The following is a 22,961-nucleotide window of genomic DNA, read 5'->3' on the forward strand; positions in this document are numbered from 1 at the left end:
AAAAATATGTGCCGATCACGAGATGGGTATTGACATATGGGTAACCACAAGCGTCTTCAAAAGGTGAAAATTGTTGTGACCTCAGTTCTATGCTTAAATATGTTGACCTTACACACACAAGCAAAATTCTCGTAGATCTGTTATCCATGACGCTGTTATGTGTAAATGCTGTACAAACGGAACCATATCTTCACGTGCCTGTTCACTCAAATTTTCTTTCAATGCCCAATTTTTACCTACAGATAGAAATATAGCAATAGAACGCACATTTTGTACAGAAGCAAATACAATGAAGAGTGAAATAAGTTTGTATTACTTCACGAGTCAATGTACGTAATCCCAGTCATGATCTTTAATTCTTCCAGCCCAAGGTGAGAGGGTTTCAGTTTCCTCTGCCACAAGTGAGAAAAGTAGACTGTTTCACAACAAGATATTGTACTATGGGTCCTTAACTGTTCCCATTAAACAATGGCACTCTGTATCTATAGAAACGGCGGCAATTTTCGCTTCAGCACAGGGGGCTTTTACTGGAGACTGTCAGGAGGGGGCTTGCTGGATACATGAAGGGAGAAGACCAGACAGAGATGTCTGACGCTCCGCTGACGCTTGCAGAAAACTACATTAAGTATGATTCCCGCCTATAACTGACGGCGAGAGAGATGCATCATCTGTCCACGTCTCATCGAAACACACTGTCACCAAGCAATGGCTGACGCTTCGAGGACGGCATGAAATTGCCAGGGAGGTGATGCAGCTAACGTTCCTGGTAAATGTGCTAACAGGGCACACACGTCCGTTGGAGTGTATACATATGATGGGGACCGGCTGTGACACAGCAGTCAACCAAAGTCAAAAAATGTGACTAATCATACAGTGTTTCCAGTGTGTCGTTTACCACTTTGTGAGTGGATGCTGTTCTAAAGAACGTAATTCCCACTTATCTGTAAGCAGCGCACGTGAGCGAATGTAATAGCAGGACTGTGTTACTACGATTGTACAGAGCAACTCTGTCAATACGCAGGTGTTTCAATCAGTAGGGCCATGGTAAATAGAGCGATTCGGAGCGATGTATCGTGTCTGTTACATAAATAATGAGTCTTTGATGTAATTGCTTCAGAGAAATATGAAAGTAAGCCTATCAGAAAAGTAACGCGAGACTTGTAGCACGGGTCATGTCTTGCAGAATCTCTGACATCTGAGCCCGTCGCTTGGACAGTGTCCCTTTGGCGCAGAGGATAGCGCGTTGGACTTCTAATCCAAAGGTCGTGGGTTCGATCCCCACAAGGGACGGGCAATTTTTAAAAATATGTGCCGATCACGAGATGGGTATTGACATATGGGTAACCACAAGCGTCTTCAAAAGGTGAAAATTGTTGTGACCTCAGTTCTATGCTTAAATATGTTGACCTTACACACACAAGCAAAATTCTCGTAGATCTGTTATCCATGACGCTGTTATGTGTAAATGCTGTACAAACGGAACCATATCTTCACGTGCCTGTTCACTCAAATTTTCTTTCAATGCCCAATTTTTACCTACAGATAGAAATATAGCAATAGAACGCACATTTTGTACAGAAGCAAATACAATGAAGAGTGAAATAAGTTTGTATTACTTCACGAGTCAATGTACGTAATCCCAGTCATGATCTTTAATTCTTCCAGCCCAAGGTGAGAGGGTTTCAGTTTCCTCTGCCACAAGTGAGAAAAGTAGACTGTTTCACAACAAGATATCGTACTATGGGTCCTTAACTGTTCCCATTAAACAATGGCACTCTGTATCTATAGAAACGGCGGCAATTTTCGCTTCAGCACAGGGGGCTTTTACTGGAGACTGTCAGGAGGGGGCTTGCTGGATACATGAAGGGAGAAGACCAGACAGAGATGTCTGACGCTCCGCTGACGCTTGCAGAAAACTACATTAAGTATGATTCCCGCCTATAACTGACGGCGAGAGAGATGCATCATCTGTCCACGTCTCATCGAAACACACTGTCACCAAGCAATGGCTGACGCTTCGAGGACGGCATGAAATTGCCAGGGAGGTGATGCAGCTAACGTTCCTGGTAAATGTGCTAACAGGGCACACACGTCCGTTGGAGTGTATACATATGATGGGGACCGGCTGTGACACAGCAGTCAACCAAAGTCAAAAAATGTGACTAATCATACAGTGTTTCCAGTGTGTCGTTTACCACTTTGTGAGTGGATGCTGTTCTAAAGAACGTAATTCCCACTTATCTGTAAGCAGCGCACGTGAGCGAATGTAATAGCAGGACTGTGTTACTACGATTGTACAGAGCAACTCTGTCAATACGCAGGTGTTTCAATCAGTAGGGCCATGGTAAATAGAGCGATTCGGAGCGATGTATCGTGTCTGTTACATAAATAATGAGTCTTTGATGTAATTGCTTCAGAGAAATATGAAAGTAAGCCTATCAGAAAAGTAACGCGAGACTTGTAGCACGGGTCATGTCTTGCAGAATCTCTGACATCTGAGCCCGTCGCTTGGACAGTGTCCCTTTGGCGCAGAGGATAGCGCGTTGGACTTCTAATCCAAAGGTCGTGGGTTCGATCCCCACAAGGGACGGGCAATTTTTAAAAATATGTGCCGATCACGAGATGGGTATTGACATATGGGTAACCACAAGCGTCTTCAAAAGGTGAAAATTGTTGTGACCTCAGTTCTATGCTTAAATATGTTGACCTTACACACACAAGCAAAATTCTCGTAGATCTGTTATCCATGACGCTGTTATGTGTAAATGCTGTACAAACGGAACCATATCTTCACGTGCCTGTTCACTCAAATTTTCTTTCAATGCCCAATTTTTACCTACAGATAGAAATATAGCAATAGAACGCACATTTTGTACAGAAGCAAATACAATGAAGAGTGAAATAAGTTTGTATTACTTCACGAGTCAATGTACGTAATCCCAGTCATGATCTTTAATTCTTCCAGCCCAAGGTGAGAGGGTTTCAGTTTCCTCTGCCACAAGTGAGAAAAGTAGACTGTTTCACAACAAGATATTGTACTATGGGTCCTTAACTGTTCCCATTAAACAATGGCACTCTGTATCTATAGAAACGGCGGCAATTTTCGCTTCAGCACAGGGGGCTTTTACTGGAGACTGTCAGGAGGGGGCTTGCTGGATACATGAAGGGAGAAGACCAGACAGAGATGTCTGACGCTCCGCTGACGCTTGCAGAAAACTACATTAAGTATGATTCCCGCCTATAACTGACGGCGAGAGAGATGCATCATCTGTCCACGTCTCATCGAAACACACTGTCACCAAGCAATGGCTGACGCTTCGAGGACGGCATGAAATTGCCAGGGAGGTGATGCAGCTAACGTTCCTGGTAAATGTGCTAACAGGGCACACACGTCCGTTGGAGTGTATACATATGATGGGGACCGGCTGTGACACAGCAGTCAACCAAAGTCAAAAAATGTGACTAATCATACAGTGTTTCCAGTGTGTCGTTTACCACTTTGTGAGTGGATGCTGTTCTAAAGAACGTAATTCCCACTTATCTGTAAGCAGCGCACGTGAGCGAATGTAATAGCAGGACTGTGTTACTACGATTGTACAGAGCAACTCTGTCAATACGCAGGTGTTTCAATCAGTAGGGCCATGGTAAATAGAGCGATTCGGAGCGATGTATCGTGTCTGTTACATAAATAATGAGTCTTTGATGTAATTGCTTCAGAGAAATATGAAAGTAAGCCTATCAGAAAAGTAACGCGAGACTTGTAGCACGGGTCATGTCTTGCAGAATCTCTGACATCTGAGCCCGTCGCTTGGACAGTGTCCCTTTGGCGCAGAGGATAGCGCGTTGGACTTCTAATCCAAAGGTCGTGGGTTCGATCCCCACAAGGGACGGGCAATTTTTAAAAATATGTGCCGATCACGAGATGGGTATTGACATATGGGTAACCACAAGCGTCTTCAAAAGGTGAAAATTGTTGTGACCTCAGTTCTATGCTTAAATATGTTGACCTTACACACACAAGCAAAATTCTCGTAGATCTGTTATCCATGACGCTGTTATGTGTAAATGCTGTACAAACGGAACCATATCTTCACGTGCCTGTTCACTCAAATTTTCTTTCAATGCCCAATTTTTACCTACAGATAGAAATATAGCAATAGAACGCACATTTTGTACAGAAGCAAATACAATGAAGAGTGAAATAAGTTTGTATTACTTCACGAGTCAATGTACGTAATCCCAGTCATGATCTTTAATTCTTCCAGCCCAAGGTGAGAGGGTTTCAGTTTCCTCTGCCACAAGTGAGAAAAGTAGACTGTTTCACAACAAGATATTGTACTATGGGTCCTTAACTGTTCCCATTAAACAATGGCACTCTGTATCTATAGAAACGGCGGCAATTTTCGCTTCAGCACAGGGGGCTTTTACTGGAGACTGTCAGGAGGGGGCTTGCTGGATACATGAAGGGAGAAGACCAGACAGAGATGTCTGACGCTCCGCTGACGCTTGCAGAAAACTACATTAAGTATGATTCCCGCCTATAACTGACGGCGAGAGAGATGCATCATCTGTCCACGTCTCATCGAAACACACTGTCACCAAGCAATGGCTGACGCTTCGAGGACGGCATGAAATTGCCAGGGAGGTGATGCAGCTAACGTTCCTGGTAAATGTGCTAACAGGGCACACACGTCCGTTGGAGTGTATACATATGATGGGGACCGGCTGTGACACAGCAGTCAACCAAAGTCAAAAAATGTGACTAATCATACAGTGTTTCCAGTGTGTCGTTTACCACTTTGTGAGTGGATGCTGTTCTAAAGAACGTAATTCCCACTTATCTGTAAGCAGCGCACGTGAGCGAATGTAATAGCAGGACTGTGTTACTACGATTGTACAGAGCAACTCTGTCAATACGCAGGTGTTTCAATCAGTAGGGCCATGGTAAATAGAGCGATTCGGAGCGATGTATCGTGTCTGTTACATAAATAATGAGTCTTTGATGTAATTGCTTCAGAGAAATATGAAAGTAAGCCTATCAGAAAAGTAACGCGAGACTTGTAGCACGGGTCATGTCTTGCAGAATCTCTGACATCTGAGCCCGTCGCTTGGACAGTGTCCCTTTGGCGCAGAGGATAGCGCGTTGGACTTCTAATCCAAAGGTCGTGGGTTCGATCCCCACAAGGGACGGGCAATTTTTAAAAATATGTGCCGATCACGAGATGGGTATTGACATATGGGTAACCACAAGCGTCTTCAAAAGGTGAAAATTGTTGTGACCTCAGTTCTATGCTTAAATATGTTGACCTTACACACACAAGCAAAATTCTCGTAGATCTGTTATCCATGACGCTGTTATGTGTAAATGCTGTACAAACGGAACCATATCTTCACGTGCCTGTTCACTCAAATTTTCTTTCAATGCCCAATTTTTACCTACAGATAGAAATATAGCAATAGAACGCACATTTTGTACAGAAGCAAATACAATGAAGAGTGAAATAAGTTTGTATTACTTCACGAGTCAATGTACGTAATCCCAGTCATGATCTTTAATTCTTCCAGCCCAAGGTGAGAGGGTTTCAGTTTCCTCTGCCACAAGTGAGAAAAGTAGACTGTTTCACAACAAGATATTGTACTATGGGTCCTTAACTGTTCCCATTAAACAATGGCACTCTGTATCTATAGAAACGGCGGCAATTTTCGCTTCAGCACAGGGGGCTTTTACTGGAGACTGTCAGGAGGGGGCTTGCTGGATACATGAAGGGAGAAGACCAGACAGAGATGTCTGACGCTCCGCTGACGCTTGCAGAAAACTACATTAAGTATGATTCCCGCCTATAACTGACGGCGAGAGAGATGCATCATCTGTCCACGTCTCATCGAAACACACTGTCACCAAGCAATGGCTGACGCTTCGAGGACGGCATGAAATTGCCAGGGAGGTGATGCAGCTAACGTTCCTGGTAAATGTGCTAACAGGGCACACACGTCCGTTGGAGTGTATACATATGATGGGGACCGGCTGTGACACAGCAGTCAACCAAAGTCAAAAAATGTGACTAATCATACAGTGTTTCCAGTGTGTCGTTTACCACTTTGTGAGTGGATGCTGTTCTAAAGAACGTAATTCCCACTTATCTGTAAGCAGCGCACGTGAGCGAATGTAATAGCAGGACTGTGTTACTACGATTGTACAGAGCAACTCTGTCAATACGCAGGTGTTTCAATCAGTAGGGCCATGGTAAATAGAGCGATTCGGAGCGATGTATCGTGTCTGTTACATAAATAATGAGTCTTTGATGTAATTGCTTCAGAGAAATATGAAAGTAAGCCTATCAGAAAAGTAACGCGAGACTTGTAGCACGGGTCATGTCTTGCAGAATCTCTGACATCTGAGCCCGTCGCTTGGACAGTGTCCCTTTGGCGCAGAGGATAGCGCGTTGGACTTCTAATCCAAAGGTCGTGGGTTCGATCCCCACAAGGGACGGGCAATTTTTAAAAATATGTGCCGATCACGAGATGGGTATTGACATATGGGTAACCACAAGCGTCTTCAAAAGGTGAAAATTGTTGTGACCTCAGTTCTATGCTTAAATATGTTGACCTTACACACACAAGCAAAATTCTCGTAGATCTGTTATCCATGACGCTGTTATGTGTAAATGCTGTACAAACGGAACCATATCTTCACGTGCCTGTTCACTCAAATTTTCTTTCAATGCCCAATTTTTACCTACAGATAGAAATATAGCAATAGAACGCACATTTTGTACAGAAGCAAATACAATGAAGAGTGAAATAAGTTTGTATTACTTCACGAGTCAATGTACGTAATCCCAGTCATGATCTTTAATTCTTCCAGCCCAAGGTGAGAGGGTTTCAGTTTCCTCTGCCACAAGTGAGAAAAGTAGACTGTTTCACAACAAGATATTGTACTATGGGTCCTTAACTGTTCCCATTAAACAATGGCACTCTGTATCTATAGAAACGGCGGCAATTTTCGCTTCAGCACAGGGGGCTTTTACTGGAGACTGTCAGGAGGGGGCTTGCTGGATACATGAAGGGAGAAGACCAGACAGAGATGTCTGACGCTCCGCTGACGCTTGCAGAAAACTACATTAAGTATGATTCCCGCCTATAACTGACGGCGAGAGAGATGCATCATCTGTCCACGTCTCATCGAAACACACTGTCACCAAGCAATGGCTGACGCTTCGAGGACGGCATGAAATTGCCAGGGAGGTGATGCAGCTAACGTTCCTGGTAAATGTGCTAACAGGGCACACACGTCCGTTGGAGTGTATACATATGATGGGGACCGGCTGTGACACAGCAGTCAACCAAAGTCAAAAAATGTGACTAATCATACAGTGTTTCCAGTGTGTCGTTTACCACTTTGTGAGTGGATGCTGTTCTAAAGAACGTAATTCCCACTTATCTGTAAGCAGCGCACGTGAGCGAATGTAATAGCAGGACTGTGTTACTACGATTGTACAGAGCAACTCTGTCAATACGCAGGTGTTTCAATCAGTAGGGCCATGGTAAATAGAGCGATTCGGAGCGATGTATCGTGTCTGTTACATAAATAATGAGTCTTTGATGTAATTGCTTCAGAGAAATATGAAAGTAAGCCTATCAGAAAAGTAACGCGAGACTTGTAGCACGGGTCATGTCTTGCAGAATCTCTGACATCTGAGCCCGTCGCTTGGACAGTGTCCCTTTGGCGCAGAGGATAGCGCGTTGGACTTCTAATCCAAAGGTCGTGGGTTCGATCCCCACAAGGGACGGGCAATTTTTAAAAATATGTGCCGATCACGAGATGGGTATTGACATATGGGTAACCACAAGCGTCTTCAAAAGGTGAAAATTGTTGTGACCTCAGTTCTATGCTTAAATATGTTGACCTTACACACACAAGCAAAATTCTCGTAGAACTGTTATCCATGACGCTGTTATGTGTAAATGCTGTACAAACGGAACCATATCTTCACGTGCCTGTTCACTCAAATTTTCTTTCAATGCCCAATTTTTACCTACAGATAGAAATATAGCAATAGAACGCACATTTTGTACAGAAGCAAATACAATGAAGAGTGAAATAAGTTTGTATTACTTCACGAGTCAATGTACGTAATCCCAGTCATGATCTTTAATTCTTCCAGCCCAAGGTGAGAGGGTTTCAGTTTCCTCTGCCACAAGTGAGAAAAGTAGACTGTTTCACAACAAGATATTGTACTATGGGTCCTTAACTGTTCCCATTAAACAATGGCACTCTGTATCTATAGAAACGGCGGCAATTTTCGCTTCAGCACAGGGGGCTTTTACTGGAGACTGTCAGGAGGGGGCTTGCTGGATACATGAAGGGAGAAGACCAGACAGAGATGTCTGACGCTCCGCTGACGCTTGCAGAAAACTACATTAAGTATGATTCCCGCCTATAACTGACGGCGAGAGAGATGCATCATCTGTCCACGTCTCATCGAAACACACTGTCACCAAGCAATGGCTGACGCTTCGAGGACGGCATGAAATTGCCAGGGAGGTGATGCAGCTAACGTTCCTGGTAAATGTGCTAACAGGGCACACACGTCCGTTGGAGTGTATACATATGATGGGGACCGGCTGTGACACAGCAGTCAACCAAAGTCAAAAAATGTGACTAATCATACAGTGTTTCCAGTGTGTCGTTTACCACTTTGTGAGTGGATGCTGTTCTAAAGAACGTAATTCCCACTTATCTGTAAGCAGCGCACGTGAGCGAATGTAATAGCAGGACTGTGTTACTACGATTGTACAGAGCAACTCTGTCAATACGCAGGTGTTTCAATCAGTAGGGCCATGGTAAATAGAGCGATTCGGAGCGATGTATCGTGTCTGTTACATAAATAATGAGTCTTTGATGTAATTGCTTCAGAGAAATATGAAAGTAAGCCTATCAGAAAAGTAACGCGAGACTTGTAGCACGGGTCATGTCTTGCAGAATCTCTGACATCTGAGCCCGTCGCTTGGACAGTGTCCCTTTGGCGCAGAGGATAGCGCGTTGGACTTCTAATCCAAAGGTCGTGGGTTCGATCCCCACAAGGGACGGGCAATTTTTAAAAATATGTGCCGATCACGAGATGGGTATTGACATATGGGTAACCACAAGCGTCTTCAAAAGGTGAAAATTGTTGTGACCTCAGTTCTATGCTTAAATATGTTGACCTTACACACACAAGCAAAATTCTCGTAGAACTGTTATCCATGACGCTGTTATGTGTAAATGCTGTACAAACGGAACCATATCTTCACGTGCCTGTTCACTCAAATTTTCTTTCAATGCCCAATTTTTACCTACAGATAGAAATATAGCAATAGAACGCACATTTTGTACAGAAGCAAATACAATGAAGAGTGAAATAAGTTTGTATTACTTCACGAGTCAATGTACGTAATCCCAGTCATGATCTTTAATTCTTCCAGCCCAAGGTGAGAGGGTTTCAGTTTCCTCTGCCACAAGTGAGAAAAGTAGACTGTTTCACAACAAGATATTGTACTATGGGTCCTTAACTGTTCCCATTAAACAATGGCACTCTGTATCTATAGAAACGGCGGCAATTTTCGCTTCAGCACAGGGGGCTTTTACTGGAGACTGTCAGGAGGGGGCTTGCTGGATACATGAAGGGAGAAGACCAGACAGAGATGTCTGACGCTCCGCTGACGCTTGCAGAAAACTACATTAAGTATGATTCCCGCCTATAACTGACGGCGAGAGAGATGCATCATCTGTCCACGTCTCATCGAAACACACTGTCACCAAGCAATGGCTGACGCTTCGAGGACGGCATGAAATTGCCAGGGAGGTGATGCAGCTAACGTTCCTGGTAAATGTGCTAACAGGGCACACACGTCCGTTGGAGTGTATACATATGATGGGGACCGGCTGTGACACAGCAGTCAACCAAAGTCAAAAAATGTGACTAATCATACAGTGTTTCCAGTGTGTCGTTTACCACTTTGTGAGTGGATGCTGTTCTAAAGAACGTAATTCCCACTTATCTGTAAGCAGCGCACGTGAGCGAATGTAATAGCAGGACTGTGTTACTACGATTGTACAGAGCAACTCTGTCAATACGCAGGTGTTTCAATCAGTAGGGCCATGGTAAATAGAGCGATTCGGAGCGATGTATCGTGTCTGTTACATAAATAATGAGTCTTTGATGTAATTGCTTCAGAGAAATATGAAAGTAAGCCTATCAGAAAAGTAACGCGAGACTTGTAGCACGGGTCATGTCTTGCAGAATCTCTGACATCTGAGCCCGTCGCTTGGACAGTGTCCCTTTGGCGCAGAGGATAGCGCGTTGGACTTCTAATCCAAAGGTCGTGGGTTCGATCCCCACAAGGGACGGGCAATTTTTAAAAATATGTGCCGATCACGAGATGGGTATTGACATATGGGTAACCACAAGCGTCTTCAAAAGGTGAAAATTGTTGTGACCTCAGTTCTATGCTTAAATATGTTGACCTTACACACACAAGCAAAATTCTCGTAGATCTGTTATCCATGACGCTGTTATGTGTAAATGCTGTACAAACGGAACCATATCTTCACGTGCCTGTTCACTCAAATTTTCTTTCAATGCCCAATTTTTACCTACAGATAGAAATATAGCAATAGAACGCACATTTTGTACAGAAGCAAATACAATGAAGAGTGAAATAAGTTTGTATTACTTCACGAGTCAATGTACGTAATCCCAGTCATGATCTTTAATTCTTCCAGCCCAAGGTGAGAGGGTTTCAGTTTCCTCTGCCACAAGTGAGAAAAGTAGACTGTTTCACAACAAGATATTGTACTATGGGTCCTTAACTGTTCCCATTAAACAATGGCACTCTGTATCTATAGAAACGGCGGCAATTTTCGCTTCAGCACAGGGGGCTTTTACTGGAGACTGTCAGGAGGGGGCTTGCTGGATACATGAAGGGAGAAGACCAGACAGAGATGTCTGACGCTCCGCTGACGCTTGCAGAAAACTACATTAAGTATGATTCCCGCCTATAACTGACGGCGAGAGAGATGCATCATCTGTCCACGTCTCATCGAAACACACTGTCACCAAGCAATGGCTGACGCTTCGAGGACGGCATGAAATTGCCAGGGAGGTGATGCAGCTAACGTTCCTGGTAAATGTGCTAACAGGGCACACACGTCCGTTGGAGTGTATACATATGATGGGGACCGGCTGTGACACAGCAGTCAACCAAAGTCAAAAAATGTGACTAATCATACAGTGTTTCCAGTGTGTCGTTTACCACTTTGTGAGTGGATGCTGTTCTAAAGAACGTAATTCCCACTTATCTGTAAGCAGCGCACGTGAGCGAATGTAATAGCAGGACTGTGTTACTACGATTGTACAGAGCAACTCTGTCAATACGCAGGTGTTTCAATCAGTAGGGCCATGGTAAATAGAGCGATTCGGAGCGATGTATCGTGTCTGTTACATAAATAATGAGTCTTTGATGTAATTGCTTCAGAGAAATATGAAAGTAAGCCTATCAGAAAAGTAACGCGAGACTTGTAGCACGGGTCATGTCTTGCAGAATCTCTGACATCTGAGCCCGTCGCTTGGACAGTGTCCCTTTGGCGCAGAGGATAGCGCGTTGGACTTCTAATCCAAAGGTCGTGGGTTCGATCCCCACAAGGGACGGGCAATTTTTAAAAATATGTGCCGATCACGAGATGGGTATTGACATATGGGTAACCACAAGCGTCTTCAAAAGGTGAAAATTGTTGTGACCTCAGTTCTATGCTTAAATATGTTGACCTTACACACACAAGCAAAATTCTCGTAGATCTGTTATCCATGACGCTGTTATGTGTAAATGCTGTACAAACGGAACCATATCTTCACGTGCCTGTTCACTCAAATTTTCTTTCAATGCCCAATTTTTACCTACAGATAGAAATATAGCAATAGAACGCACATTTTGTACAGAAGCAAATACAATGAAGAGTGAAATAAGTTTGTATTACTTCACGAGTCAATGTACGTAATCCCAGTCATGATCTTTAATTCTTCCAGCCCAAGGTGAGAGGGTTTCAGTTTCCTCTGCCACAAGTGAGAAAAGTAGACTGTTTCACAACAAGATATTGTACTATGGGTCCTTAACTGTTCCCATTAAACAATGGCACTCTGTATCTATAGAAACGGCGGCAATTTTCGCTTCAGCACAGGGGGCTTTTACTGGAGACTGTCAGGAGGGGGCTTGCTGGATACATGAAGGGAGAAGACCAGACAGAGATGTCTGACGCTCCGCTGACGCTTGCAGAAAACTACATTAAGTATGATTCCCGCCTATAACTGACGGCGAGAGAGATGCATCATCTGTCCACGTCTCATCGAAACACACTGTCACCAAGCAATGGCTGACGCTTCGAGGACGGCATGAAATTGCCAGGGAGGTGATGCAGCTAACGTTCCTGGTAAATGTGCTAACAGGGCACACACGTCCGTTGGAGTGTATACATATGATGGGGACCGGCTGTGACACAGCAGTCAACCAAAGTCAAAAAATGTGACTAATCATACAGTGTTTCCAGTGTGTCGTTTACCACTTTGTGAGTGGATGCTGTTCTAAAGAACGTAATTCCCACTTATCTGTAAGCAGCGCACGTGAGCGAATGTAATAGCAGGACTGTGTTACTACGATTGTACAGAGCAACTCTGTCAATACGCAGGTGTTTCAATCAGTAGGGCCATGGTAAATAGAGCGATTCGGAGCGATGTATCGTGTCTGTTACATAAATAATGAGTCTTTGATGTAATTGCTTCAGAGAAATATGAAAGTAAGCCTATCAGAAAAGTAACGCGAGACTTGTAGCACGGGTCATGTCTTGCAGAATCTCTGACATCTGAGCCCGTCGCTTGGACAGTGTCCCTTTGGCGCAGAGGATAGCGCGTTGGACTTCTAATCCAAAGGTCGTGGGTTCGATCCCCACAAGGGACGGGCAATTTTTAAAAATATGTGCCGATCACGAGATGGGTATTGACATATGGGTAACCACAAGCGTCTTCAAAAGGTGAAAATTGTTGTGACCTCAGTTCTATGCTTAAATATGTTGACCTTACACACACAAGCAAAATTCTCGTAGATCTGTTATCCATGACGCTGTTATGTGTAAATGCTGTACAAACGGAACCATATCTTCACGTGCCTGTTCACTCAAATTTTCTTTCAATGCCCAATTTTTACCTACAGATAGAAATATAGCAATAGAACGCACATTTTGTACAGAAGCAAATACAATGAAGAGTGAAATAAGTTTGTATTACTTCACGAGTCAATGTACGTAATCCCAGTCATGATCTTTAATTCTTCCAGCCCAAGGTGAGAGGGTTTCAGTTTCCTCTGCCACAAGTGAGAAAAGTAGACTGTTTCACAACAAGATATTGTACTATGGGTCCTTAACTGTTCCCATTAAACAATGGCACTCTGTATCTATAGAAACGGCGGCAATTTTCGCTTCAGCACAGGGGGCTTTTACTGGAGACTGTCAGGAGGGGGCTTGCTGGATACATGAAGGGAGAAGACCAGACAGAGATGTCTGACGCTCCGCTGACGCTTGCAGAAAACTACATTAAGTATGATTCCCGCCTATAACTGACGGCGAGAGAGATGCATCATCTGTCCACGTCTCATCGAAACACACTGTCACCAAGCAATGGCTGACGCTTCGAGGACGGCATGAAATTGCCAGGGAGGTGATGCAGCTAACGTTCCTGGTAAATGTGCTAACAGGGCACACACGTCCGTTGGAGTGTATACATATGATGGGGACCGGCTGTGACACAGCAGTCAACCAAAGTCAAAAAATGTGACTAATCATACAGTGTTTCCAGTGTGTCGTTTACCACTTTGTGAGTGGATGCTGTTCTAAAGAACGTAATTCCCACTTATCTGTAAGCAGCGCACGTGAGCGAATGTAATAGCAGGACTGTGTTACTACGATTGTACAGAGCAACTCTGTCAATACGCAGGTGTTTCAATCAGTAGGGCCATGGTAAATAGAGCGATTCGGAGCGATGTATCGTGTCTGTTACATAAATAATGAGTCTTTGATGTAATTGCTTCAGAGAAATATGAAAGTAAGCCTATCAGAAAAGTAACGCGAGACTTGTAGCACGGGTCATGTCTTGCAGAATCTCTGACATCTGAGCCCGTCGCTTGGACAGTGTCCCTTTGGCGCAGAGGATAGCGCGTTGGACTTCTAATCCAAAGGTCGTGGGTTCGATCCCCACAAGGGACGGGCAATTTTTAAAAATATGTGCCGATCACGAGATGGGTATTGACATATGGGTAACCACAAGCGTCTTCAAAAGGTGAAAATTGTTGTGACCTCAGTTCTATGCTTAAATATGTTGACCTTACACACACAAGCAAAATTCTCGTAGATCTGTTATCCATGACGCTGTTATGTGTAAATGCTGTACAAACGGAACCATATCTTCACGTGCCTGTTCACTCAAATTTTCTTTCAATGCCCAATTTTTACCTACAGATAGAAATATAGCAATAGAACGCACATTTTGTACAGAAGCAAATACAATGAAGAGTGAAATAAGTTTGTATTACTTCACGAGTCAATGTACGTAATCCCAGTCATGATCTTTAATTCTTCCAGCCCAAGGTGAGAGGGTTTCAGTTTCCTCTGCCACAAGTGAGAAAAGTAGACTGTTTCACAACAAGATATTGTACTATGGGTCCTTAACTGTTCCCATTAAACAATGGCACTCTGTATCTATAGAAACGGCGGCAATTTTCGCTTCAGCACAGGGGGCTTTTACTGGAGACTGTCAGGAGGGGGCTTGCTGGATACATGAAGGGAGAAGACCAGACAGAGATGTCTGACGCTCCGCTGACGCTTGCAGAAAACTACATTAAGTATGATTCCCGCCTATAACTGACGGCGAGAGAGATGCATCATCTGTCCACGTCTCATCGAAACACACTGTCACCAAGCAATGGCTGACGCTTCGAGGACGGCATGAAATTGCCAGGGAGGTGATGCAGCTAACGTTCCTGGTAAATGTGCTAACAGGGCACACACGTCCGTTGGAGTGTATACATATGATGGGGACCGGCTGTGACACAGCAGTCAACCAAAGTCAAAAAATGTGACTAATCATACAGTGTTTCCAGTGTGTCGTTTACCACTTTGTGAGTGGATGCTGTTCTAAAGAACGTAATTCCCACTTATCTGTAAGCAGCGCACGTGAGCGAATGTAATAGCAGGACTGTGTTACTACGATTGTACAGAGCAACTCTGTCAATACGCAGGTGTTTCAATCAGTAGGGCCATGGTAAATAGAGCGATTCGGAGCGATGTATCGTGTCTGTTACATAAATAATGAGTCTTTGATGTAATTGCTTCAGAGAAATATGAAAGTAAGCCTATCAGAAAAGTAACGCGAGACTTGTAGCACGGGTCATGTCTTGCAGAATCTCTGACATCTGAGCCCGTCGCTTGGACAGTGTCCCTTTGGCGCAGAGGATAGCGCGTTGGACTTCTAATCCAAAGGTCGTGGGTTCGATCCCCACAAGGGACGGGCAATTTTTAAAAATATGTGCCGATCACGAGATGGGTATTGACATATGGGTAACCACAAGCGTCTTCAAAAGGTGAAAATTGTTGTGACCTCAGTTCTATGCTTAAATATGTTGACCTTACACACACAAGCAAAATTCTCGTAGATCTGTTATCCATGACGCTGTTATGTGTAAATGCTGTACAAACGGAACCATATCTTCACGTGCCTGTTCACTCAAATTTTCTTTCAATGCCCAATTTTTACCTACAGATAGAAATATAGCAATAGAACGCACATTTTGTACAGAAGCAAATACAATGAAGAGTGAAATAAGTTTGTATTACTTCACGAGTCAATGTACGTAATCCCAGTCATGATCTTTAATTCTTCCAGCCCAAGGTGAGAGGGTTTCAGTTTCCTCTGCCACAAGTGAGAAAAGTAGACTGTTTCACAACAAGATATTGTACTATGGGTCCTTAACTGTTCCCATTAAACAATGGCACTCTGTATCTATAGAAACGGCGGCAATTTTCGCTTCAGCACAGGGGGCTTTTACTGGAGACTGTCAGGAGGGGGCTTGCTGGATACATGAAGGGAGAAGACCAGACAGAGATGTCTGACGCTCCGCTGACGCTTGCAGAAAACTACATTAAGTATGATTCCCGCCTATAACTGACGGCGAGAGAGATGCATCATCTGTCCACGTCTCATCGAAACACACTGTCACCAAGCAATGGCTGACGCTTCGAGGACGGCATGAAATTGCCAGGGAGGTGATGCAGCTAACGTTCCTGGTAAATGTGCTAACAGGGCACACACGTCCGTTGGAGTGTATACATATGATGGGGACCGGCTGTGACACAGCAGTCAACCAAAGTCAAAAAATGTGACTAATCATACAGTGTTTCCAGTGTGTCGTTTACCACTTTGTGAGTGGATGCTGTTCTAAAGAACGTAATTCCCACTTATCTGTAAGCAGCGCACGTGAGCGAATGTAATAGCAGGACTGTGTTACTACGATTGTACAGAGCAACTCTGTCAATACGCAGGTGTTTCAATCAGTAGGGCCATGGTAAATAGAGCGATTCGGAGCGATGTATCGTGTCTGTTACATAAATAATGAGTCTTTGATGTAATTGCTTCAGAGAAATATGAAAGTAAGCCTATCAGAAAAGTAACGCGAGACTTGTAGCACGGGTCATGTCTTGCAGAATCTCTGACATCTGAGCCCGTCGCTTGGACAGTGTCCCTTTGGCGCAGAGGATAGCGCGTTGGACTTCTAATCCAAAGGTCGTGGGTTCGATCCCCACAAGGGACGGGCAATTTTTAAAAATATGTGCCGATCACGAGATGGGTATTGACATATGGGTAACCACAAGCGTCTTCAAAAGGTGAAAATTGTTGTGACCTCAGTTCTATGCTTAAATATGTTGACCTTACACACACAAGCAAAATTCTCGTAGATCTGTTATCCATGACGCTGTTATGTGTAAATGCTGTACAAACGGAACCATATCTTCACGTGCCTGTTCACTCAAATTTTCTTTCAATGCCCAATTTTTACCTACAGATAGAAATATAGCAATAGAACGCACATTTTGTACAGAAGCAAATACAATGAAGAGTGAAATAAGTTTGTATTACTTCACGAGTCAATGTACGTAATCCCAGTCATGATCTTTAATTCTTCCAGCCCAAGGTGAGAGGGTTTCAGTTTCCTCTGCCACAAGTGAGAAAAGTAGACTGTTTCACAACAAGATATTGTACTATGGGTCCTTAACTGTTCCCATTAAACAATGGCACTCTGTATCTATAGAAACGGCGGCAATTTTCGCTTCAGCACAGGGGGCTTTTACTGGAGACTGTCAGGAGGGGGCTTGCTGGATACATGAAGGGAGAAGACCAGACAGAGATGTCTGACGCTCCGCTGACGCTTGCAGAAAACTACATTAAGTATGATTCCCGCCTATAACTGACGGCGAGAGAGATGCATCATCTGTCCACGTCTCATCGAAACACACTGTCACCAAGCAATGGCTGACGCTTCGAGGACGGCATGAAATTGCCAGGGAGGTGATGCAGCTAACGTTCCTGGTAAATGTGCTAACAGGGCACACACGTCCGTTGGAGTGTATACATATGATGGGGACCGGCTGTGACACAGCAGTCAACCAAAGTCAAAAAATGTGACTAATCATACAGTGTTTCCAGTGTGTCGTTTACCACTTTGTGAGTGGATGCTGTTCTAAAGAACGTAATTCCCACTTATCTGTAAGCAGCGCACGTGAGCGAATGTAATAGCAGGACTGTGTTACTACGATTGTACAGAGCAACTCTGTCAATACGCAGGTGTTTCAATCAGTAGGGCCATGGTAAATAGAGCGATTCGGAGCGATGTATCGTGTCTGTTACATAAATAATGAGTCTTTGATGTAATTGCTTCAGAGAAATATGAAAGTAAGCCTATCAGAAAAGTAACGCGAGACTTGTAGCACGGGTCATGTCTTGCAGAATCTCTGACATCTGAGCCCGTCGCTTGGACAGTGTCCCTTTGGCGCAGAGGATAGCGCGTTGGACTTCTAATCCAAAGGTCGTGGGTTCGATCCCCACAAGGGACGGGCAATTTTTAAAAATATGTGCCGATCACGAGATGGGTATTGACATATGGGTAACCACAAGCGTCTTCAAAAGGTGAAAATTGTTGTGACCTCAGTTCTATGCTTAAATATGTTGACCTTACACACACAAGCAAAATTCTCGTAGATCTGTTATCCATGACGCTGTTATGTGTAAATGCTGTACAAACGGAACCATATCTTCACGTGCCTGTTCACTCAAATTTTCTTTCAATGCCCAATTTTTACCTACAGATAGAAATATAGCAATAGAACGCACATTTTGTACAGAAGCAAATACAATGAAGAGTGAAATAAGTTTGTATTACTTCACGAGTCAATGTACGTAATCCCAGTCATGATCTTTAATTCTTCCAGCCCAAGGTGAGAGGGTTTCAGTTTCCTCTGCCACAAGTGAGAAAAGTAGACTGTTTCACAACAAGATATTGTACTATGGGTCCTTAACTGTTCCCATTAAACAATGGCACTCTGTATCTATAGAAACGGCGGCAATTTTCGCTTCAGCACAGGGGGCTTTTACTGGAGACTGTCAGGAGGGGGCTTGCTGGATACATGAAGGGAGAAGACCAGACAGAGATGTCTGACGCTCCGCTGACGCTTGCAGAAAACTACATTAAGTATGATTCCCGCCTATAACTGACGGCGAGAGAGATGCATCATCTGTCCACGTCTCATCGAAACACACTGTCACCAAGCAATGGCTGACGCTTCGAGGACGGCATGAAATTGCCAGGGAGGTGATGCAGCTAACGTTCCTGGTAAATGTGCTAACAGGGCACACACGTCCGTTGGAGTGTATACATATGATGGGGACCGGCTGTGACACAGCAGTCAACCAAAGTCAAAAAATGTGACTAATCATACAGTGTTTCCAGTGTGTCGTTTACCACTTTGTGAGTGGATGCTGTTCTAAAGAACGTAATTCCCCACTTATCTGTAAGCAGCGCACGTGAGCGAATGTAATAGCAGGACTGTGTTACTACGATTGTACAGAGCAACTCTGTCAATACGCAGGTGTTTCAATCAGTAGGGCCATGGTAAATAGAGCGATTCGGAGCGATGTATCGTGTCTGTTACATAAATAATGAGTCTTTGATGTAATTGCTTCAGAGAAATATGAAAGTAAGCCTATCAGAAAAGTAACGCGAGACTTGTAGCACGGGTCATGTCTTGCAGAATCTCTGACATCTGAGCCCGTCGCTTGGACAGTGTCCCTTTGGCGCAGAGGATAGCGCGTTGGACTTCTAATCCAAAGGTCGTGGGTTCGATCCCCACAAGGGACGGGCAATTTTTAAAAATATGTGCCGATCACGAGATGGGTATTGACATATGGGTAACCACAAGCGTCTTCAAAAGGTGAAAATTGTTGTGACCTCAGTTCTATGCTTAAATATGTTGACCTTACACACACAAGCAAAATTCTCGTAGATCTGTTATCCATGACGCTGTTATGTGTAAATGCTGTACAAACGGAACCATATCTTCACGTGCCTGTTCACTCAAATTTTCTTTCAATGCCCAATTTTTACCTACAGATAGAAATATAGCAATAGAACGCACATTTTGTACAGAAGCAAATACAATGAAGAGTGAAATAAGTTTGTATTACTTCACGAGTCAATGTACGTAATCCCAGTCATGATCTTTAATTCTTCCAGCCCAAGGTGAGAGGGTTTCAGTTTCCTCTGCCACAAGTGAGAAAAGTAGACTGTTTCACAACAAGATATTGTACTATGGGTCCTTAACTGTTCCCATTAAACAATGGCACTCTGTATCTATAGAAACGGCGGCAATTTTCGCTTCAGCACAGGGGGCTTTTACTGGAGACTGTCAGGAGGGGGCTTGCTGGATACATGAAGGGAGAAGACCAGACAGAGATGTCTGACGCTCCGCTGACGCTTGCAGAAAACTACATTAAGTATGATTCCCGCCTATAACTGACGGCGAGAGAGATGCATCATCTGTCCACGTCTCATCGAAACACACTGTCACCAAGCAATGGCTGACGCTTCGAGGACGGCATGAAATTGCCAGGGAGGTGATGCAGCTAACGTTCCTGGTAAATGTGCTAACAGGGCACACACGTCCGTTGGAGTGTATACATATGATGGGGACCGGCTGTGACACAGCAGTCAACCAAAGTCAAAAAATGTGACTAATCATACAGTGTTTCCAGTGTGTCGTTTACCACTTTGTGAGTGGATGCTGTTCTAAAGAACGTAATTCCCACTTATCTGTAAGCAGCGCACGTGAGCGAATGTAATAGCAGGACTGTGTTACTACGATTGTACAGAGCAACTCTGTCAATACGCAGGTGTTTCAATCAGTAGGGCCATGGTAAATAGAGCGATTCGGAGCGATGTATCGTGTCTGTTACATAAATAATGAGTCTTTGATGTAATTGCTTCAGAGAAATATGAAAGTAAGCCTATCAGAAAAGTAACCGCGAGACTTGTAGCACGGGTCATGTCTTGCAGAATCTCTGACATCTGAGCCCGTCGCTTGGACAGTGTCCCTTTGGCGCAGAGGATAGCGCGTTGGACTTCTAATCCAAAGGTCGTGGGTTCGATCCCCACAAGGGACGGGCAATTTTTAAAAATATGTGCCGATCACGAGATGGGTATTGACATATGGGTAACCACAAGCGTCTTCAAAAGGTGAAAATTGTTGTGACCTCAGTTCTATGCTTAAATATGTTGACCTTACACACACAAGCAAAATTCTCGTAGATCTGTTATCCATGACGCTGTTATGTGTAAATGCTGTACAAACGGAACCATATCTTCACGTGCCTGTTCACTCAAATTTTCTTTCAATGCCCAATTTTTACCTACAGATAGAAATATAGCAATAGAACGCACATTTTGTACAGAAGCAAATACAATGAAGAGTGAAATAAGTTTGTATTACTTCACGAGTCAATGTACGTAATCCCAGTCATGATCTTTAATTCTTCCAGCCCAAGGTGAGAGGGTTTCAGTTTCCTCTGCCACAAGTGAGAAAAGTAGACTGTTTCACAACAAGATATTGTACTATGGGTCCTTAACTGTTCCCATTAAACAATGGCACTCTGTATCTATAGAAACGGCGGCAATTTTCGCTTCAGCACAGGGGGCTTTTACTGGAGACTGTCAGGAGGGGGCTTGCTGGATACATGAAGGGAGAAGACCAGACAGAGATGTCTGACGCTCCGCTGACGCTTGCAGAAAACTACATTAAGTATGATTCCCGCCTATAACTGACGGCGAGAGAGATGCATCATCTGTCCACGTCTCATCGAAACACACTGTCACCAAGCAATGGCTGACGCTTCGAGGGACGGCATGAAATTGCCAGGGAGGTGATGCAGCTAACGTTCCTGGTAAATGTGCTAACAGGGGCACACACGTCCGTTGGAGTGTATACATATGATGGGGACCGGCTGTGACACAGCAGTCAACCCAAAGTCAAAAAATGTGACTAATCATACAGTGTTTCCAGTGTGTCGTTTACCACTTTGTGAGTGGATGCTGTTCTAAAGAACGTAATTCCCACTTATCTGTAAGCAGCGCACGTGAGCGAATGTAATAGCAGGACTGTGTTACTACGATTGTACAGAGCAACTCTGTCAATACGCAGGTGTTTCAATCAGTAGGGCCATGGTAAATAGAGCGATTCGGAGCGATGTATCGTGTCTGTTACATAAATAATGAGTCTTTGATGTAATTGCTTCAGAGAAATATGAAAGTAAGCCTATCAGAAAAGTAACGCGAGACTTGTAGCACGGGTCATGTCTTGCAGAATCTCTGACATCTGAGCCCGTCGCTTGGACAGTGTCCCTTTGGCGCAGAGGATAGCGCGTTGGACTTCTAATCCAAAGGTCGTGGGTTCGATCCCCACAAGGGACGGGCAATTTTTAAAAATATGTGCCGATCACGAGATGGGTATTGACATATGGGTAACCACAAGCGTCTTCAAAAGGTGAAAATTGTTGTGACCTCAGTTCTATGCTTAAATATGTTGACCTTACACACACAAGCAAAATTCTCGTAGATCTGTTATCCATGACGCTGTTATGTGTAAATGCTGTACAAACGGAACCATATCTTCACGTGCCTGTTCACATCAAATTTTCTTTCAATGCCCAATTTTTACCTACAGATAGAAATATAGCAATAGAACGCACATTTTGTACAGAAGCAAATACAATGAAGAGTGAAATAAGTTTGTATTACTTCACGAGTCAATGTACGTAATCCCAGTCATGATCTTTAATTCTTCCAGCCCAAGGTGAGAGGGTTTCAGTTTCCTCTGCCACAAGTGAGAAAAGTAGACTGTTTCACAACAAGATATTGTACTATGGGTCCTTAACTGTTCCCATTAAACAATGGCACTCTGTATCTATAGAAACGGCGGCAATTTTCGCTTCAGCACAGGGGGCTTTTACTGGAGACTGTCAGGAGGGGGCTTGCTGGATACATGAAGGGAGAAGACCAGACAGAGATGTCTGACGCTCCGCTGACGCTTGCAGAAAACTACATTAAGTATGATTCCCGCCTATAACTGACGGCGAGAGAGATGCATCATCTGTCCACGTCTCATCGAAACACACTGTCACCAAGCAATGGCTGACGCTTCGAGGACGGCATGAAATTGCCAGGGAGGTGATGCAGCTAACGTTCCTGGTAAATGTGCTAACAGGGCACACACGTCCGTTGGAGTGTATACATATGATGGGGACCGGCTGTGACACAGCAGTCAACCAAAGTCAAAA

General features: G+C 44.0%; 17 non-coding genes across 17 annotated transcripts; all 17 read left to right on the forward strand.

Moving 5' to 3' along the window:
* The first annotated feature begins 1,217 nt into the window (after nucleotides 1-1,217).
* On the forward strand, nucleotides 1,218-1,290 carry Trnar-ucu (transfer RNA arginine (anticodon UCU)). The gene has a single exon. It is a non-coding gene; the product is annotated as a tRNA-Arg (tRNA).
* Nucleotides 1,291-2,517: 1,227 nt separating this feature from the next.
* Nucleotides 2,518-2,590, forward strand: Trnar-ucu (transfer RNA arginine (anticodon UCU)). The gene has a single exon. It is a non-coding gene; the product is annotated as a tRNA-Arg (tRNA).
* A 1,227-nt stretch (nucleotides 2,591-3,817) lies between these two features.
* Trnar-ucu (transfer RNA arginine (anticodon UCU)) lies at nucleotides 3,818-3,890 on the forward strand. The gene has a single exon. It is a non-coding gene; the product is annotated as a tRNA-Arg (tRNA).
* Nucleotides 3,891-5,117: 1,227 nt separating this feature from the next.
* Trnar-ucu (transfer RNA arginine (anticodon UCU)) lies at nucleotides 5,118-5,190 on the forward strand. The gene has a single exon. It is a non-coding gene; the product is annotated as a tRNA-Arg (tRNA).
* A 1,227-nt stretch (nucleotides 5,191-6,417) lies between these two features.
* Nucleotides 6,418-6,490, forward strand: Trnar-ucu (transfer RNA arginine (anticodon UCU)). The gene has a single exon. It is a non-coding gene; the product is annotated as a tRNA-Arg (tRNA).
* Nucleotides 6,491-7,717: 1,227 nt separating this feature from the next.
* On the forward strand, nucleotides 7,718-7,790 carry Trnar-ucu (transfer RNA arginine (anticodon UCU)). The gene has a single exon. It is a non-coding gene; the product is annotated as a tRNA-Arg (tRNA).
* Nucleotides 7,791-9,017: 1,227 nt separating this feature from the next.
* Nucleotides 9,018-9,090, forward strand: Trnar-ucu (transfer RNA arginine (anticodon UCU)). Its single transcript has one exon. It is a non-coding gene; the product is annotated as a tRNA-Arg (tRNA).
* A 1,227-nt stretch (nucleotides 9,091-10,317) lies between these two features.
* Nucleotides 10,318-10,390, forward strand: Trnar-ucu (transfer RNA arginine (anticodon UCU)). Its single transcript has one exon. It is a non-coding gene; the product is annotated as a tRNA-Arg (tRNA).
* Nucleotides 10,391-11,617: 1,227 nt separating this feature from the next.
* Nucleotides 11,618-11,690, forward strand: Trnar-ucu (transfer RNA arginine (anticodon UCU)). The gene has a single exon. It is a non-coding gene; the product is annotated as a tRNA-Arg (tRNA).
* A 1,227-nt stretch (nucleotides 11,691-12,917) lies between these two features.
* On the forward strand, nucleotides 12,918-12,990 carry Trnar-ucu (transfer RNA arginine (anticodon UCU)). The gene has a single exon. It is a non-coding gene; the product is annotated as a tRNA-Arg (tRNA).
* A 1,227-nt stretch (nucleotides 12,991-14,217) lies between these two features.
* On the forward strand, nucleotides 14,218-14,290 carry Trnar-ucu (transfer RNA arginine (anticodon UCU)). The gene has a single exon. It is a non-coding gene; the product is annotated as a tRNA-Arg (tRNA).
* Nucleotides 14,291-15,517: 1,227 nt separating this feature from the next.
* Nucleotides 15,518-15,590, forward strand: Trnar-ucu (transfer RNA arginine (anticodon UCU)). Its single transcript has one exon. It is a non-coding gene; the product is annotated as a tRNA-Arg (tRNA).
* A 1,227-nt stretch (nucleotides 15,591-16,817) lies between these two features.
* Trnar-ucu (transfer RNA arginine (anticodon UCU)) lies at nucleotides 16,818-16,890 on the forward strand. Its single transcript has one exon. It is a non-coding gene; the product is annotated as a tRNA-Arg (tRNA).
* Nucleotides 16,891-18,117: 1,227 nt separating this feature from the next.
* Trnar-ucu (transfer RNA arginine (anticodon UCU)) lies at nucleotides 18,118-18,190 on the forward strand. Its single transcript has one exon. It is a non-coding gene; the product is annotated as a tRNA-Arg (tRNA).
* Nucleotides 18,191-19,418: 1,228 nt separating this feature from the next.
* On the forward strand, nucleotides 19,419-19,491 carry Trnar-ucu (transfer RNA arginine (anticodon UCU)). Its single transcript has one exon. It is a non-coding gene; the product is annotated as a tRNA-Arg (tRNA).
* A 1,228-nt stretch (nucleotides 19,492-20,719) lies between these two features.
* Nucleotides 20,720-20,792, forward strand: Trnar-ucu (transfer RNA arginine (anticodon UCU)). Its single transcript has one exon. It is a non-coding gene; the product is annotated as a tRNA-Arg (tRNA).
* A 1,230-nt stretch (nucleotides 20,793-22,022) lies between these two features.
* Trnar-ucu (transfer RNA arginine (anticodon UCU)) lies at nucleotides 22,023-22,095 on the forward strand. Its single transcript has one exon. It is a non-coding gene; the product is annotated as a tRNA-Arg (tRNA).
* The last annotated feature ends 866 nt before the right edge of the window (nucleotides 22,096-22,961 follow it).

Source organism: Schistocerca serialis, chromosome 1, assembly GCF_023864345.2.
Source record: "Schistocerca serialis cubense isolate TAMUIC-IGC-003099 chromosome 1, iqSchSeri2.2, whole genome shotgun sequence".
NCBI lineage: Eukaryota > Metazoa > Arthropoda > Insecta > Orthoptera > Acrididae > Schistocerca > Schistocerca serialis.